The 15,423-nt window shown below is 46.0% G+C and overlaps 1 long non-coding RNA gene across 1 annotated transcript; it reads right to left on the reverse strand.

The window, feature by feature from the left end:
• Window positions 1-13,932: 13,932 nt before the first annotated feature.
• Window positions 13,933-14,950, reverse strand: LOC149347015 (uncharacterized). The gene is made up of 3 exons (XR_016292117.1): window positions 14,770-14,950; window positions 14,071-14,124; window positions 13,933-14,011 (listed from the first exon to the last, which is right to left on the reverse strand). It is a non-coding gene; the product is annotated as an uncharacterized LOC149347015 (long non-coding RNA).
• Between the last annotated feature and the right edge of the window lie 473 nt (window positions 14,951-15,423).

Consider the following 15,423-nt stretch of genomic DNA (forward strand, 5'->3'; position numbering starts at 1 on the left):
TGCTTGCATCCGATGCGATAAGCCTACAGTTGCTTCACTGCCTACCGCTATGCAGTTGGGCAGAGTGCAATCACAATTTTGAGCTGAGTATTTTCGTGTTACTTGCTCTATTGACAACTCACGATTGTGGACGACTCACAGACCTTACGAATAGCCAAGCTCGGAAACGGAAGTATACATAAGGTGCAACTGTATGCGAATACATGGAATTCGGGCAGCGAAAGAGTGCAGTAATTGCTAACGTGGGCTATGCCAGAATATATGTAGTGAAAGCTAAGGCATAGCTTGGTTAGCCTTGGTTAATCTTGATTGCAAGTGCAGGTTAGTCTGATTGTCTAGCTGTGTTGTTGCATTGAAGACATGTTATCAGACACGAGACACAGCTGGCGAAGCGAGGGGGGAGAACGCAACGACGGGGCAAGCGGTGTGGCATCATACCAAACGGCAGTGGCGGCGAGATGCGCAGTGTGACGTCATGCCAGATGGTGCGGCATCCGCCAGCTGCGGCGGTTGCTAGGCAATGGTTCACGGTTGGTCTCTGCGCCTCCTCAAAGCACCGCCACAGCAAAATCACAAGTTCGTGGCCAATGTAGCTCTCACTACAAAATCAGTATCGCGACAGAACGGGGTGACGGGGCGCACACACGTTCTACCCACGCTGTACGTGCTTCAGTGTCGTTGATGCGCACGCATGACTGCTCAAACTTGTTAGCACACAGTCGACTAGCACACCACTTTCCACCACAGTGTCAGACATCACTTTGTTGCAGCGATTGGTCCATTGGTTGCATTGTCTGCTTCTTCCAAGGAGAAGGGGCTTCTTTACCCGCCGTGCCCACTGAGCACAAAATATCTTGTAAATATCTTAAAACGTCTGCAATGGTCATAGACATCTCGGGCTACAAAAAATGCTACAAGACACTGTTTGATACTTGTCTGGAAGACATCTAGCCAAGATGTCCGGAAGCTGTCTTAGGAAAGATTTTACGACTTCAGCAGCTACTCAAGATGCTTACTAAAGTTGTCTTCAAGATATTCTGCTTCAGATGCCTGGAGGGCTTCCTCACAAGATGTTTGACTGTTCGAGCTTTATGCAGCTGCAGTGCAATATTTATGTTTAAATAGGAAGCGCAACTTGTCTGTAATGAGTGTGGTGTTTCTGCTGAGGGTCTGTTGTAGGGAGGTGGGAATGCCCTGGAAATAGGTCCCCCAACCCCCCTCTTTTTTACATATTAAGCTTTAAGTTACCTTGTAGCATGTTTTTACAGTATTGTTACTTGCTGCATAAGGATGGACGTGGTCAGGCTGCCCGCATAAGGCTAGAATAGCCGTTTCTATGTTAAATATGTTCATTCCCTAAGGTGACGTCATGTATGAACAGAGTTGTATATATATGTGTCTGTTCAAATAAACTTCTCTTTTTGTGTTCATTTGTTTCTACAGATTTACCACACACAGCACAGGTGTCACCTTCTTTGTTAAATTTCTTTTTGTAGCTACGCGCTAAAAGACACCTTGATCTAGCTTAAAGAGTCGGGCACTGCCTCTTGAGTTATCATAAAATGATTCAATCGATTTCATGCCTTTTAGGATGTATTTCACCCCCTTCCAATTGGACTAATCAGAACTGATTGGACTAACTGAATGCCCGCCGAGAGAGGCGGGCATCCTGATCGACGACCGCCGAGCATGCTTGTTGCTATGCCGCCGCCGAGTGATTCAGTTCTTTGTGGGCGCAAGTCAGCCCAAATAAAGAGTTTCATTTCGAAGACATTCTCGCTGTTTTCCTGTTCGCTGGATTGCAGTCACCACTACGTGACAATATGGCAGCGCCCACGAAGCCCTTTTTGCAAAGGTGTATAGAAGGTGGCGAATCTGCAGAGAGCACCAACACATTCTAGTAAGCCGCAATAGACGATATGCGAAATTGCGTGGTGGTCTGGCAACACCGCGCCCACAACTTCCGGTTTCCATCTTTGTTCGGGCGAGCTCGTCGAGCTGGTGCATCGTTTGCTATGCGTACATTCATGATATAGGAATAGCTGTCATGAATCTTGCGAGTGAAATTTCAACAGGCAAGCTTCAGCTGCTGCGTTGTTTTCACTGCTGATCTTTTACCAAATGTAGGTACTTTCAGTAAGCGCCAACTTCCTTCTACCGCGTCCTGAGCTTCGCTTGAAGTCTGGCGTTGATAGCCAGAATCTTCACTGGGAAGTGTGTTGGCAAGTTGAACTCTGCGCCACTGTCATTTTAATTCGCGCATTAAAGCACCGGTTCAAGCATCACGCATTATCACGGCTATTTCATTCCCAGGTGAATGCGATTTCATCTGGTGGGGTAGCGAGCGGTTATTTTTCGCTGAGTGCACAGATGTCTTGACAAACTTCTGTGACAGTGTGAACTTTCGTTCGCGCCGACGCCAGCAGCTTCGTGCATTGCAGTATATTCACACAGGACCCTCGACCAGCTGCGTAATGTGATTCCTTTAGTGCAATGTACAATGCACATCCGCGGTTTTCAACGTCACCGTTTCAGAGCCCGGCGCCGGCTGGTTTTCGCCTCAATTCGTTGAAACTGCGTCTTGCTTAAGACGCAGTTGAAGCGAGTATTGTGATGTTGTCAGTCGATATTAACAAGAGTAAAGTGGGCACATATAATTCAAAACATTGTAAGCAAGGACGCAGTTTTTTTTTTTCAGATAAGCACTGAGCTACCGCGGCGGCTTGATTAGAGAAAGAGCGTACAGCTGTAGGTGCCTGCACGGACTCGATACGCTGGTCAAGCTGTGTATGCGGGGGCGAAATTCGCATGTTCGGTTGCCTCCGACACTTAATTCGCTTCCTCCCAAACCTACACAAATTTCTTTGTTGCGAAGCAAGCTGTTGCATCTTGCCACAACGATAAAATCTGATGGCCTGAAGAGTTTTCAGTACAATGTTGCACGTACTTTCTAGCTTGGAAATGCGTCCCGCCTTCACAATAAAGTAGCTTTTTTTTTTCAGACTTTCGCCGCCGGAGATATCGAATGTATAGGAATCCTCAAAAAATAAAACATTCGCACCTCAGTTTTTATACGTAGGATGTATTGCCTCACAAAGACGCGTTAATGCGCATAACATATGCGGGCGCGATCACGTACGACATTATAAGAAAACAATGTGTGGGATCTTGCAACAACCCCATGGTCCAGAGAGATCGCTAGCCCTTCCAAAACTAATAGAACACGGGAAAAACTTAATTGAACACGTAACAAAAGCAGTAATGTGCGTGCGGTTCTTCGAGTGCGCTTAGTACGCCACGGCATGAGCAATCGAGGTTTTTAGATGGAGCGAGCGCACTGAGTGCCCATGGCCGCGATTTACCTGGACATTAATGAACGTGCTTCTTCGCGACTGGAATACACGCTAGAGGAACACAGGCGTAGGCTCGCTCAAAAAAATTACCTTCTCTATTACGTTGCTCAAGTATGCGTCTACATATATTCACGCCCAACCGGAGAGTTAATAAATGCACTAAATCGTCTTCTAATTTTGATCAGAGGCAACAAAGGATGTGGTCCGTATCTTAATGTAAACGCAAATCACCTAGAAAGCTTTGTGAAAAATCAGCGCAGAAAGCGCAAGCTGTGCACTGAGTGGCTTGCTGACACACGATACCTCACATGGCATTTGCTGTTACTAAAACGTTGGGACAGAGTAAAGAAAAAATAGAAAAGCGAAAAGCTAGAACGCACCTAGTTCTGGCGCGCATCGTAGTTTCTTTTCTTAGTGGACAGCATAGCGTAAGAGCGCATCGTCATTCCACTTTTCAAACGAAGCGCAGCCGTTTTAACTGAACGCAGGGCAGCGGTTTCGTTTTCTGTACCGTACCAACATGGAGGACTTAGTACTCAGAGCGCTGAGAGATGGCGCTGCGCATTTCGCATATCGTCTATTTAAGTTCCCTAAGTGAATTCCAAAGCTGTGACAATTGGCTTCATAAGGGTTGCAGATATCAGCAACACACAATAAAGCAGCGTAGCACAATGATTATAGTAAAACAGCCCACCAAACAACGCACCTCTAATTTCTAACTCTTGCTCACCGATGCCTGCATTAACACTGCTTTGAAATGGAACAAGGACAAGAGCTTCGGCTAATGGAATCTATACGGTTTGGAGCACCTTGCATTACAGCCCCCCAGGTCAAACAGCATTACATGACACTTCTTGCTCATAAAGAAGGACAGGCATTCAAACTATTTCTGCAGAAGATTTCTGCACAACTGTGGCACAGAACACCCCAAACACATAGAATCCTTGCAGTAAAACTCTAAATCGTATAACACTGGTCTTAAATTTTCCCTTTTTCTGCCTGCCATTGACGCGTTTAATTTACATTTCACATACCACTATGAAGACAGAATGGTCAAAGAAAAATGTATCTTTTATAACGACCGGAAAAAAACTCATACAGCTGGTTCTGTCTATGCACGCAATATTTGAGGCTCAAAATCGTTATAGTTTGAGAAAAATCACAAAACTTTTCACACATGCAGTCGGGGCCCAGCTAACCAAATCATTGGTACAAGAAATTAAGGCACGTGTAAGAAGTGCGGACTCAAGCGACTGTAGGAGAGCAGCGACATCCTCCCCATCTCATTTTGGGCCCCAGTTACAATGTATTCCTGGGCACAGCTGAAAGGGATACTGAACCAAACTTTTGGAGCTGCTCTTTTACATGTAAACAAGAGCTTGAGTGCTAAAATTGATAAATGCGACAAGCATTTTAGCGAAACAGGCGGGTAACACATTTTTTTTCGTGATTTATTGCCGTATCGTTGCACCTGGCGGCCGCCTGAGGAAGCTGCGACTACACCCGCGCGCCCACCGTTCTCGCAGCAGCACGACTGCCATCGCTACTCGCGGCTTTTCCATATCTCCCGTCTGCTCACGGCGTACACAGATATGTCAAGATGTTAATCGATGCTGTCTGCATACCACAACCGTATGGACGCTTACGTCTGCTAAATGCAGCTATTTTTTGCGGACCTTACGGCGTTTCTAAAATTCTCACTTTTAAAGCAGAAGCGTGGTGATGTTCAGACTAGTGGCGCCATCTAGTGGTTTGGAGGGGAACCATTGTTGTGAACAAACCGACGTCCCTCTTAGCCTAAAGGGGGTAGAATCGTCACTCTAAATAAAAAAATTAAGCAAATTTATTACTCGTACGTTTTCTTATGGGTGACAGGAGATGAAGCGAAAGACCGGTGGCCCATTTATGGCCAGTGAAAACGCTGAAAAAGGCAGTAACAACGATGAAACCAGTCTGAAGCGAGGCTTCGTGCATTGAAGGGTGCCGCAATATTTGTCGCCATGGGAGGGTGCCATGACGTCACGCTCTTCACCTCGCGCCGGCCACGAGGGCTTGGCGCGTGCTCATGAAACATCGAAAATAAAAACATCCGCTGGAAAATATGCGCAGTGACGACTAGATTTCGGTGTAATCACATTCCGAGAATCTATTTTCAGCGTTTTTGTTCAATTTTAAAATTTTGCTTCAGTGTCCCTTTAAAGAGGAAATGGACATTCAATTTTCAATAGTACATCACAAGCGTTTCATTATTCTTCTCTGGTCACACAACACACGTCTACACCATAGTTTAACTTTGAGAAGTAGTTTTCAAATCAAATGACAAGGAGGAAATGAACCAAGGTTTCTCAGAGTGCCACCAACATCGCCAAATCTTATAGCTGGTGGCTTTCCTTGGGGCACAGTAAAGATATATTGAACATTAATGATGCAGCGACAGCACAGAAGTACAGACAGGAGCAGAGCTCGTAACCCAGCTGCTGCAATTCTCTACCCCGATAAAAAGAATCTGAGGGGACACTATGCTTCGCCTTAAGGGTATGACGTGATAGCGTTAATGGGTTAACGCCCGCATATGTGGCATTGGTCATTCTCTACATAACATTCGCAGATCCCTGGGAGTCCTCATACCACTCCTGGCACAGTGGTGCAGCAGTTAAGCGATGCGCAGCTGCCCTGCGATGGCAGGTGCTGCCCCCACTGGTGCTTCTGCAACCCAGGTTGCTCTTCCCAAGCAATCCCTCACGTCCAATCATCAATATAACTGCCACCTGCCATGGTGCACGGTTTGCTCACAATTATGGTGGGCAGGCTGTGATGATGCCGCATGGTTATGTGATCTAGGTGGCCCGCTCATCTCCTAGGTTGCCTGTCTGGGGATTTTACGTGGACTTTCCCCTCACGGACAACGCCGCCGACAACACCAGATATTCTGCGACATGAGCTCCTTGATGCTATCACATTAAAAAACAGAGTATCAATAGAATTGAATAATCAGACGTAGGGGGTGGTTTGATCCGGGCGACCAGAACTGCCAACCCTCTCACCATAACAGGACTTTGCCACCCTGGTGCAGTATTCGGCCACAACCACCTATATGGACACATCAACTAACCCTGGCAGTCTCCAGTGGTTCGTTATGACCTGTGATGCAGACCTGTGAACAAGGCAGTGTTCAGACCTGTGATGCAGCAGACAGTGCCAAGAATCTGTCTCCAGACAGGCCGGCAATTAGACTGAACCTGGCAATGCTTAAGCACTACAATTTTGCCCAGTGAGAATAGCTTAACAGTGCTGTTCCAGGATCTAATAGATATTAAATAGACGGTCACAGGGCTTAGGTTAGGAGGATAGATGATCAATATACAGTGCTGAAGGGCAGGCACATACTGTGCTATCACGGTCTAGCGGACAGACGAGAGCTAGATGTAGATTCCCAATCAATAAGAACATAGCTAGCAGCATGAAGGAATTCTACATTATTAACAAGAAGGTGGCAGTTACCGTAACTAAGCTTAAGAAGAAGAACAAGTTGCTGCAGGTTGTATAGACCCACATACCTACATCTAGTCATAACGACCAGATAGTCGAAAGCTTCAACGAAAATGTAGAATCTCCAATAAGTGAAAGAAAAGCACAGTACACTGTACTGCTCAGTGACTTCAATGCCAAGGTAGGCAAAACACAGGCAGTGGGTGAATATGACAATTTCTAGGAACTCTAGGGGAGATTTACTAGTAAAGTCTATATAATAAAATAATTTTCTGATCATGGATACCTTTTTGCACAAACAGGAGAAGTGGAAGTGCACATGAAAGAGCACAAATGACGAGACAAAAATGAAACAGACTTCATATTGTGCGCACACTGTGCATCATGCAGGGCGGGAGGTGTTAGCAGCGTAATGGCCAGTCACGAGATGGCGCTATGTATCCGTTGGTAAGCCGTTGCCGTTTCACCGTTTCTTTGCTCTGTGTGTGTGTGTGAATAAAAAATGGCAGCTTGACAGGATGTGTCGTTCCGTTGACTTCGTGCCAAATACACTCAATCCGCGACTTCCAAAGATCTGGTCACCCTGCGTATTCAACAAAGCCAACAGGTTATAGGCCCAGGACGACGCATCGACCGCATTTTTGGAAGAAATGAGACGGATTGCCTTGATTGAGAGATGAAAAGGTGCGACCACGTTGATGAAAAGAACGTCAAGCTACACCACCTTCACCACGTCGTGCGGATGTCTTCGGAAGTTTTAGACAGGTGTGAGCGTCGTGACACTGTCGGGAAGAAGTGACTGACAAGTGGTGTGTGCCCATGAAGTGAGAAGTCCGTTTTTTTTGGAAGAAAGATTGGCCGTCACGCGACACCGGCATTGCTGCAGACTCCGTGTTGGATGTGTACGGAAGACGCTTCGACTCGTCCAGCATGAGTACAGAAAAATTGTCAGGAAGAAGTGACTGACAAAATTTTTTCAGTGGATGTTAGTGGCGAAATTTTTTCGGGAAGAAGTGACTGAAAAATCGTTTGCGCTTATGCTAACTGAGAAACAGCAACGAAAAAGAAGTGCACTGTCCCTCTTGCATTCGAGGATCAGCGAACATGGCATTAGACGAGTTTAGACTGCCGAAGTTGTCATCAGATAACTATCACACATGGTCGATAAGGGCAAGAGCTGCTCTCGTACAGAAGGGATGCTGGGAAGCGATCGACCCCGGATTCTCCAATAGAGAAATGAACGAGCGAGAAAAGCAGTCTAGACTGACAACAAGGCCTTGACCTTTCTGTTCCTTATCGTCGAGGGCAACTACTTGGATGACACCGGGACTTGCAGAACTGCAAAAGAAGCCTGGAATACGCTATAGGAAATGCACTGAAAGTTTGGACTCTTGCATACACTCCAGTTGATGCACGATTTTTTCAGTGTGAAGAGAGACGAGTCAATGCAAGATTACCTAGGAAGATTGATGGTGCTGCATAGAAAGTTGTCAAGTGCAGACTATGCATTTACAGACAGAGAGGTTGCATTAGTGATGCTAATGGGGCTTCCTGACTCATATGAACCGCTCATTCTGAACTTGGAGCAAGACGAACAAACCCTCTCGACCGAGGTAGTGAAGACAAGGCTGCTGATCGAAGAAAAGAGAAAGCTGCGTCGTGAGGAAGATCGGTTAAGCGACGAAGAGAGTCAGACAAGGGCCCTAGTCACTAAAGCTCGATTAAGAACTGACAGCAAGCAACCCAATGAGAAGGTGCATCATCAACTCACTGTCAAGAAGGACGAGAAGGTTCGTCAGTGTACGTCAAGTATGCAAGAGAAGAAGGTGAGATGCTTTGCTTGTGGAAAAATTGGTCATATAGCCAAAGATTGTGACCAGTTTCAAGACGAAGGGGATGACCAGAAGAAGAGAAACTCATCACAGACAAAGATTGCAACACAGATGGCTTTATGTGCCAAAAATGTGATAACATCGCCTCCTCATGTGTGCCATCTTGATAGCGGTGCTACAGATCACATGACATTGCACAAGGCAAAGATCACTGACTTCAAGCCATGCGAGTCAGGAGTGGAAACTGCAAACAAAGAATTCATGAGTGTCATGGGGAAAGGAAGAGTTCAGATTCAACTATCTGAAGAGTGTGGTGGGTCATTCATCACGCTAGAAGATGTCCTTTATGTGCCTGAGTTGAACGGCAACCTACTATCAGTCGGAAGAATTGAAAAGCGAGGTTTGCACATGACGTTCGCCAGGGGCAAAGCCGAAGTTACAAAGGACACTGATGACCTGATCCTTACTGCAACTTGAGAAGTACGACTGTACTCTGTCAAAGAAGAGATTATGTCAACGAAGATGGCAAAGACCAAAGACACGGCTTTGTGGCACAGACGACTAGGCCACCTTCACCAGGATGCCGTTCGACGTCTCTGCAGAGCTAGTGAAGACCCTGTGAAGAACAAATGTGACACATGTTGTCTGGGGAAGCTCAGGCGAAGCAGTTTCCCAAAGGGCGAGACAACACGGGCTAAGGTTCCACTGGAGCTGGTGCATTCAGATGTGGTTGGAAAGATCACACCAACGACCAAAGGGGGCTCCAATTACTTTGTTACCTTCATAGACGACTACTCCAGATATACTGTTGTGTACCCCATGAAGGCCAAGAACGAAGTACTTGAGAAGTTTGACCAGTACAGACGCATGGCGGAAAATCTGCACAACATGAAGGTGAAGACCTTGCGCAGTGACAATGGAGGAGAGTACTCAAGCAAAGAGTTCAACGAGTACCTGGCCAAGCATGGCATAAAGCACCAGCTGACTATTCCTGGCACACATGAGCAGAATGGAGTCGCAGAGAGAATGAACCAAACGTTGCTTGACATGACGAGGTGCCCCCTCATCGAATCAGGTGTCGCCAAAAGGCTCTGGGCTGATGCCGTTGTCACTGCCGGTCACATCAGAAATAAGTCCCCATCGAAGGCGATTGGAGGAGAGTCACCAAAAGCTCTGTGGACAGGGGGAGAAATGAAACTGGACCACCTAAGAGTGTTTGGGTGCAGAGCATGGAGTGTGCGAAACAGACGGTGCAAGGGGAGCAAGTTGGACCCAAAAGCAGAAGAGTGCATACTGGTTGGCTACCCAGAAGGAGTGAAGGGGTACAAGCTGTGGAACCAGAAGGAAGATCGCTTCTTTGTAAGTCGAACAAGCTGAAGACAGCTTGAGCGAGCCACATGATGTCGGTACTACAGATCGCAATGATACTGATTACAACTATGCTGAAGAAGTTGGCTCATCAGCTGATGAAGACGAGGCAACTACACAGGACGAAGTAGCTACGCAGCGACTGTCCAGCGTGACAGATTGTGGTACACAGGCACTAAGACGGTTGGAAAGACTAGCAAACAAGAAACCACGTCAAAAGGAATGTCACGGCTGCTGCATAGCCAGGCAAAACAACTAAAGAGATCCAGAAACTCTACATGAAGCCTTATCTGCACCTGACAAGGAGGAATGAAAAGCAGCTATACAGAGTGAACTGGACAGCCTCAAAGCTTCCAATACATGGGAGGTAGTGCCACGACCGAAAGACAGACAAGTCGTAAAATGCAAGTGGGTGTTCCGCAAGAAGTACAACGAAAATGGTGACTTAGAGCGGTACAAAGCACGGTTGGTTGCATGCGGATATTCACAAGTGAAAGGTACCGATTACAAGGAAACATTCTCTCCTGTAGTGAAGCTGAAGTCCATCAGGACACTGCTGGCCATAGCAGTTGAGAGAAATTGGAAGATCCACCAGATGGACATCACGGCGGCATACTTAAATGGTATTCTGAAGGAGACCGTCTACATGGAACTACCGCAGCCTTTGAATGACTGTAACAAGGATGAAGACTGCCTTCTGAAGAAGAGCCTTTACGGGCTACGACAGTCTGGAAGGGAGTGGAACCTTGCTTTGGACAAAATGCTCAAGTCAGAAGGGATGACAAGGTCAAAAGCAGAACCCTGTGTTTATATCAACAATAAGAAGAACCTCATCGTAGGAGTCTACGTTGATGACTTGCTGATCATCGCAGAAGATGAGAAAGAGATTGCCGACTTCAAGAGCCGCTTGGGTCAAGTGTTCGATGCAAAAGACTTGGGTGAGGCTAGCTACATTCTTTCTATACGACTGAAGAGAGAAAGGGATGGAAAACTAATGCTGGATCAGACGGCCTACGCTAACGACATATTGGAGACGTTTGGCATGTCAGACGCAAAGGCAGCATCGTCCCCTTTCGATCCTGGAAGCAAGTACCAAAGAGGAGACAACAATAATCCATCAAGTGAGGACCTACCTCGCAAGTACTGACAAGCTATTGGTGCATTGCTTTACGTCGCCGGAGGCACAAGGCCGGACTTGGCTTTTGCGACTACTTACATGAGCCAGTTCAATGAACAACCCACAGAAGAACATTGGAATGGGATAAAGCATATTCTTCACTATGTGAAACATACAAAGGATAATGCACTAGTCTACCAGAGAACTGGGAAGTGCATACAAGCCTTTTGCGATGCAGACTGGGCTAGTAACAAGGCTGACAGGAAGTCATTCAGCGGGTATGTGTTCACGCTAGCTGGTGCTGCGATTTCCTGGAGTAGTAAGAAGCAGCGAAGCACTACATCGTCAACAGTCGAAGCAGAATATGTAGCAATGTGTCACGCTACAAAAGAAGTAATGTGGTTCCGAAATTTCATGAAGGAACTTAATGCGCACGAATTCATGCACGAACCACAGATTTTGATGGCTGACAACCAGGGTGCAATTGCGCTTGCAGAAAGCCAAGTTACTTCAGATAGAAGCAAACATATTCACCTCAAGTATTATTTCCTGTGAGAAAAGGTCGAAGAGGGAAAGTTACAACTCCAGTACGTCGAGTCGTCGAACAACTGTGCTGACCTCTTCACTAAGGCCTTAAATGGAAGAACGACTCTCAAGCACTGTGAATGTTTGGGCATCAAAAGTGTGGGCGCAATGACTGTCCATTAAGGGGGAGTGTTAGTAGTGTAATGGGCAGTCACGAGATGCGCTATGTATCCGTTGGTGTGCTGTCGCCGTTTCACCTTTTCTTTGCTCCGTGTGTGTGTGTGTGTGTGAATAAAAAATGGCAGCTTGACAGTGTGTGTCGTTTCGTTGGCTTCGTGCCAAATCCACTCAATCCGCGACTTCCAAAGATCTGGTCACCCTGCGTATTCAACAAAACCAACAGGACGTGCTCACCAAGGCGAGATGCAGAGACCAGAGGATAGCAAGATCGTGAATTAGCATAGACTTGTGGAGGGAACGGAAGAAACAAGTGAGGCAGGAGCACGCCAATGAGTTAGCAGTAAGAGGGATGTTAGAGGAATTCAGGATCTCGCTGCAGAACAGATATTCCCCTTTACCTGAGGGCGACAGCTGTAATATTCAAGCAATAGAAGCAGGTGGTAGAACCCTCAGACAGGATACTGGCTAGCTCTCTCACGAAACAAGAGATCTGATTAAGAAACGCCAATGCATGAAAGCTATCTATTTTCTCCGTCCATACCATCTATCCATCATGGCAAGTACCGGGCCAGTTGGTTCATTTTTCTACTTAAAACAGTGCGCAGGGACAGGACAAAGTCGAGAAACACACAGACACAGCACTGACTGACAACTGAGGAATTTACTGCTTTGCTTGCAATAAATACACAAAGTATCGTCTAAAAATACAAAGAAAGCCATGGAATCATCATTTTGTCACTTCTGTCGTCATTCCTTGTCCAGATAACCCATTTCTTTTTTCGTCAACGTTAGTGACGGTGTGCTTACGCAGGTGAAACGATTCTTCTGAATGATGAACGCTTCGTATATCTCTCTCATGAGCTTTCGGGGGTATCTTCTCAGAATCTTGCAGCGTAGAAAGTGTGGAATGCAGTCACAGTCCGACACGTGTCCCGCTAGCTTGCTGTCATATATTTTTTCGATGTTGCCGACGTGTTCCACGAGACGTATGTTGATGCAGCGTCCTGACTGCCCAACATATGACGCCCCGCATGACAAGGGGATCTTATAAACTACATCACTGTCGCATTCGGTGAATTTGTCTTTGTGTTTTGTTTTACAACGTGCTGTTTTTTCAGTGCCTTGGTTGACCATTTTGCACAACTTGGATAATTTGTGCAAAGCTTCTTGCTGGTACTCAGAAGCCTGGATTTCGGAGATTGTGGTGTAGAATATCTCTAGTCATCGCTGTAGGTTTTCTTCTCTCCATGAAGCCGAGGAGATGATGCTGCCTGTAATGGAAGAAAAGCTACTGGTACATGTATAGCAGGTACAACAAAATTGCACCTTTGCTATTTTAAGCAATATTTCTTTGACCAGCCAAATTAACAGAGAAGCTATTGGTCACAGCATACTATGATGTAGCCTCCAATGGTAACAGCAGTGCCATTTTAAGTTTGCGATCTAACATCTTATGTGAGCCCCATACACAAATGGACTTCCATGCTGAAGTGGTACTATCTAAGGCAGCGCAAGTTTCATATGTGGACATATGGCCTTCTCGTTATGTGTTTGTTACCTGCAGTCGCCTCTTTGGAGTCTCTGTTTCTGTACTGGCTGCAGCTTCACCATCACGGGAGGGAGTAAAGGTCCCCTGAAAGAAAGACAGCCCCTCACTTCCTGGCACTGACCAATCTGCCTGTTGTGCCTTACCAAAGGGCACTTGATTGGGGACTTTCGTGTGGGAGTAATGCCCTGAGAAGGCGTTTTGGTTGCCTGCGTGAGAAAAGAGGAGAATAACCGGAGGAATAAGCACTATCGCTGCATGCCTCTTACCTGCAGTCGCCTCTTTGGGATCACTGATTGTGAAGTGCCCGCAGCTTCTGCTCCACGGTGGGGAGTAAAGGTCCCCTGAAAGAAAGACAGCCCCTCACTTGCTGGCACTGACCAATCTGCCTGTTGTGCCTTACCAAAGGGCGCTTGATTGGGGACTTTCGTGTGGGAGTAATGCCCTGAGAAGGCGTTTTGGTTGCCTGCGTGAGAAAAGAGGAGAATAACTGGAGGAATAAGCACTATCGCTGCATGCCTCTTACCTGCAGTCGCCTCTTTGGGGTCACTGATTGTGAAGTGCCCACAGCTTCTGCTCCACGGTGGGGAGTAAAGGTCCCCTGAAAGAAAGACAGCCCCTCACTTGCTGGCACTGACCAATCTGCACTTTGTGGCTTACCGTTGGGCGCTTGAATGGGGACTTTCGTGTGGGAGACTTCAGATGTGTCGCTGCCTGAAAGAAAAAAAATGACACCAGGTTATTACTCGTTTACACTATTGTTCCAGAATGCAAGCAGGTGTGTGACAAACTGTGATTCTGAGTTGTGAATGTTATCTTGTAGAAAGAATAATTTTATCTGAACTTAGTGTATTCAGTCTGTTTGCACCCTCTATCAGTTGTTTACATTAGCGCTTTTTAGAATGCGGACTGCATTATGTTAATATACTACAGACATTCAGACATCATAACCATATTATGGTTATTACGATTCTTACTTCTGAACAAGGTTGCTATTGTTCATACATTTTTTTTTCTTATGCTCGAGGCAACCTCTTTTTTTTTTGTGAATTTTTCAAACTACCTCACAAATTAGATGTAAAGACAGTAGGTAGTAAATAAGAGAATGCTCTGGCTAGGAAATTAATTCACTGCGGGCTGAAATTTCTATTCGTTATTGTGGACTTATGTCTACAAAAAGATTGAATACAAGCTATAGGATCGAGGTATTACAACTTTTTTTTTCGAATATATGAGTCAAGATCGTAGTATCAAATTGCGGTAGGACCGCATTCGGGGACGTTTTGGCGCTGCCATAGAGAAATATTTGAATATTTGTAAGTATAATGCACATATAGTTTCGCTTGTGTTGTTATTTACCTGTTGGCGTTCTTGCAATGCAAAAATACTCGGCACGGCGTCAGGTTTCAAAACCCTCCTAGTGTGGCCGGTATAAAAGGATGACGGGTCAAAATGCTGAGAGCAGATCAGTGCCCTCGGTACAAGTTGAGACAGTGGTAACTTCGTTGCGACCAGCCACCTGCTCAGGTTCCCTGTTCTTGTGAGGAAACCTTAAAAAAAAGAGGTTAATTCGCTTGGTGTCATCCGCCTTTAGAAATAGGGTCCGGGAGATTTTCGTTCACGAGCCTTGCAGTACGGGCGTGTAGTTTTCATTAAGGAATGTAAAACCTACCGTGAAAAGTGTATCATTTGGTGCATTTACTCACAGGTGATGCGAGATACCCGATCCTTTTGAAGCTTTTGCCTTGCATACAACACACGAAGGAGGCATCGCGGTGCATGAGAGCGCGAGTAGCTCTTTGTCCTATGCGGCTCCTTACTTAAGTGCCTTAATCGCACAGTTTAATGTCCCTAACAAAACCGAAACCTCGCTCCCTAAAGTTTGAAACCGGAACTGAGCGTCTGCTCGTGAACGTCGTTCCAAATCGCCCTAAAATAAATAAAATGACCGCAATAAATATTTTAAACATCTCAAAATTTGTCTAAAATTGTGTAATTTACGTGTAAGAGTGG

This window comes from Amblyomma mixtum, chromosome 4 (genome assembly GCF_055824585.1).
Source record: "Amblyomma mixtum isolate Tamu chromosome 4, ASM5582458v1, whole genome shotgun sequence".
NCBI classification, from domain to species: domain Eukaryota; kingdom Metazoa; phylum Arthropoda; class Arachnida; order Ixodida; family Ixodidae; genus Amblyomma; species Amblyomma mixtum.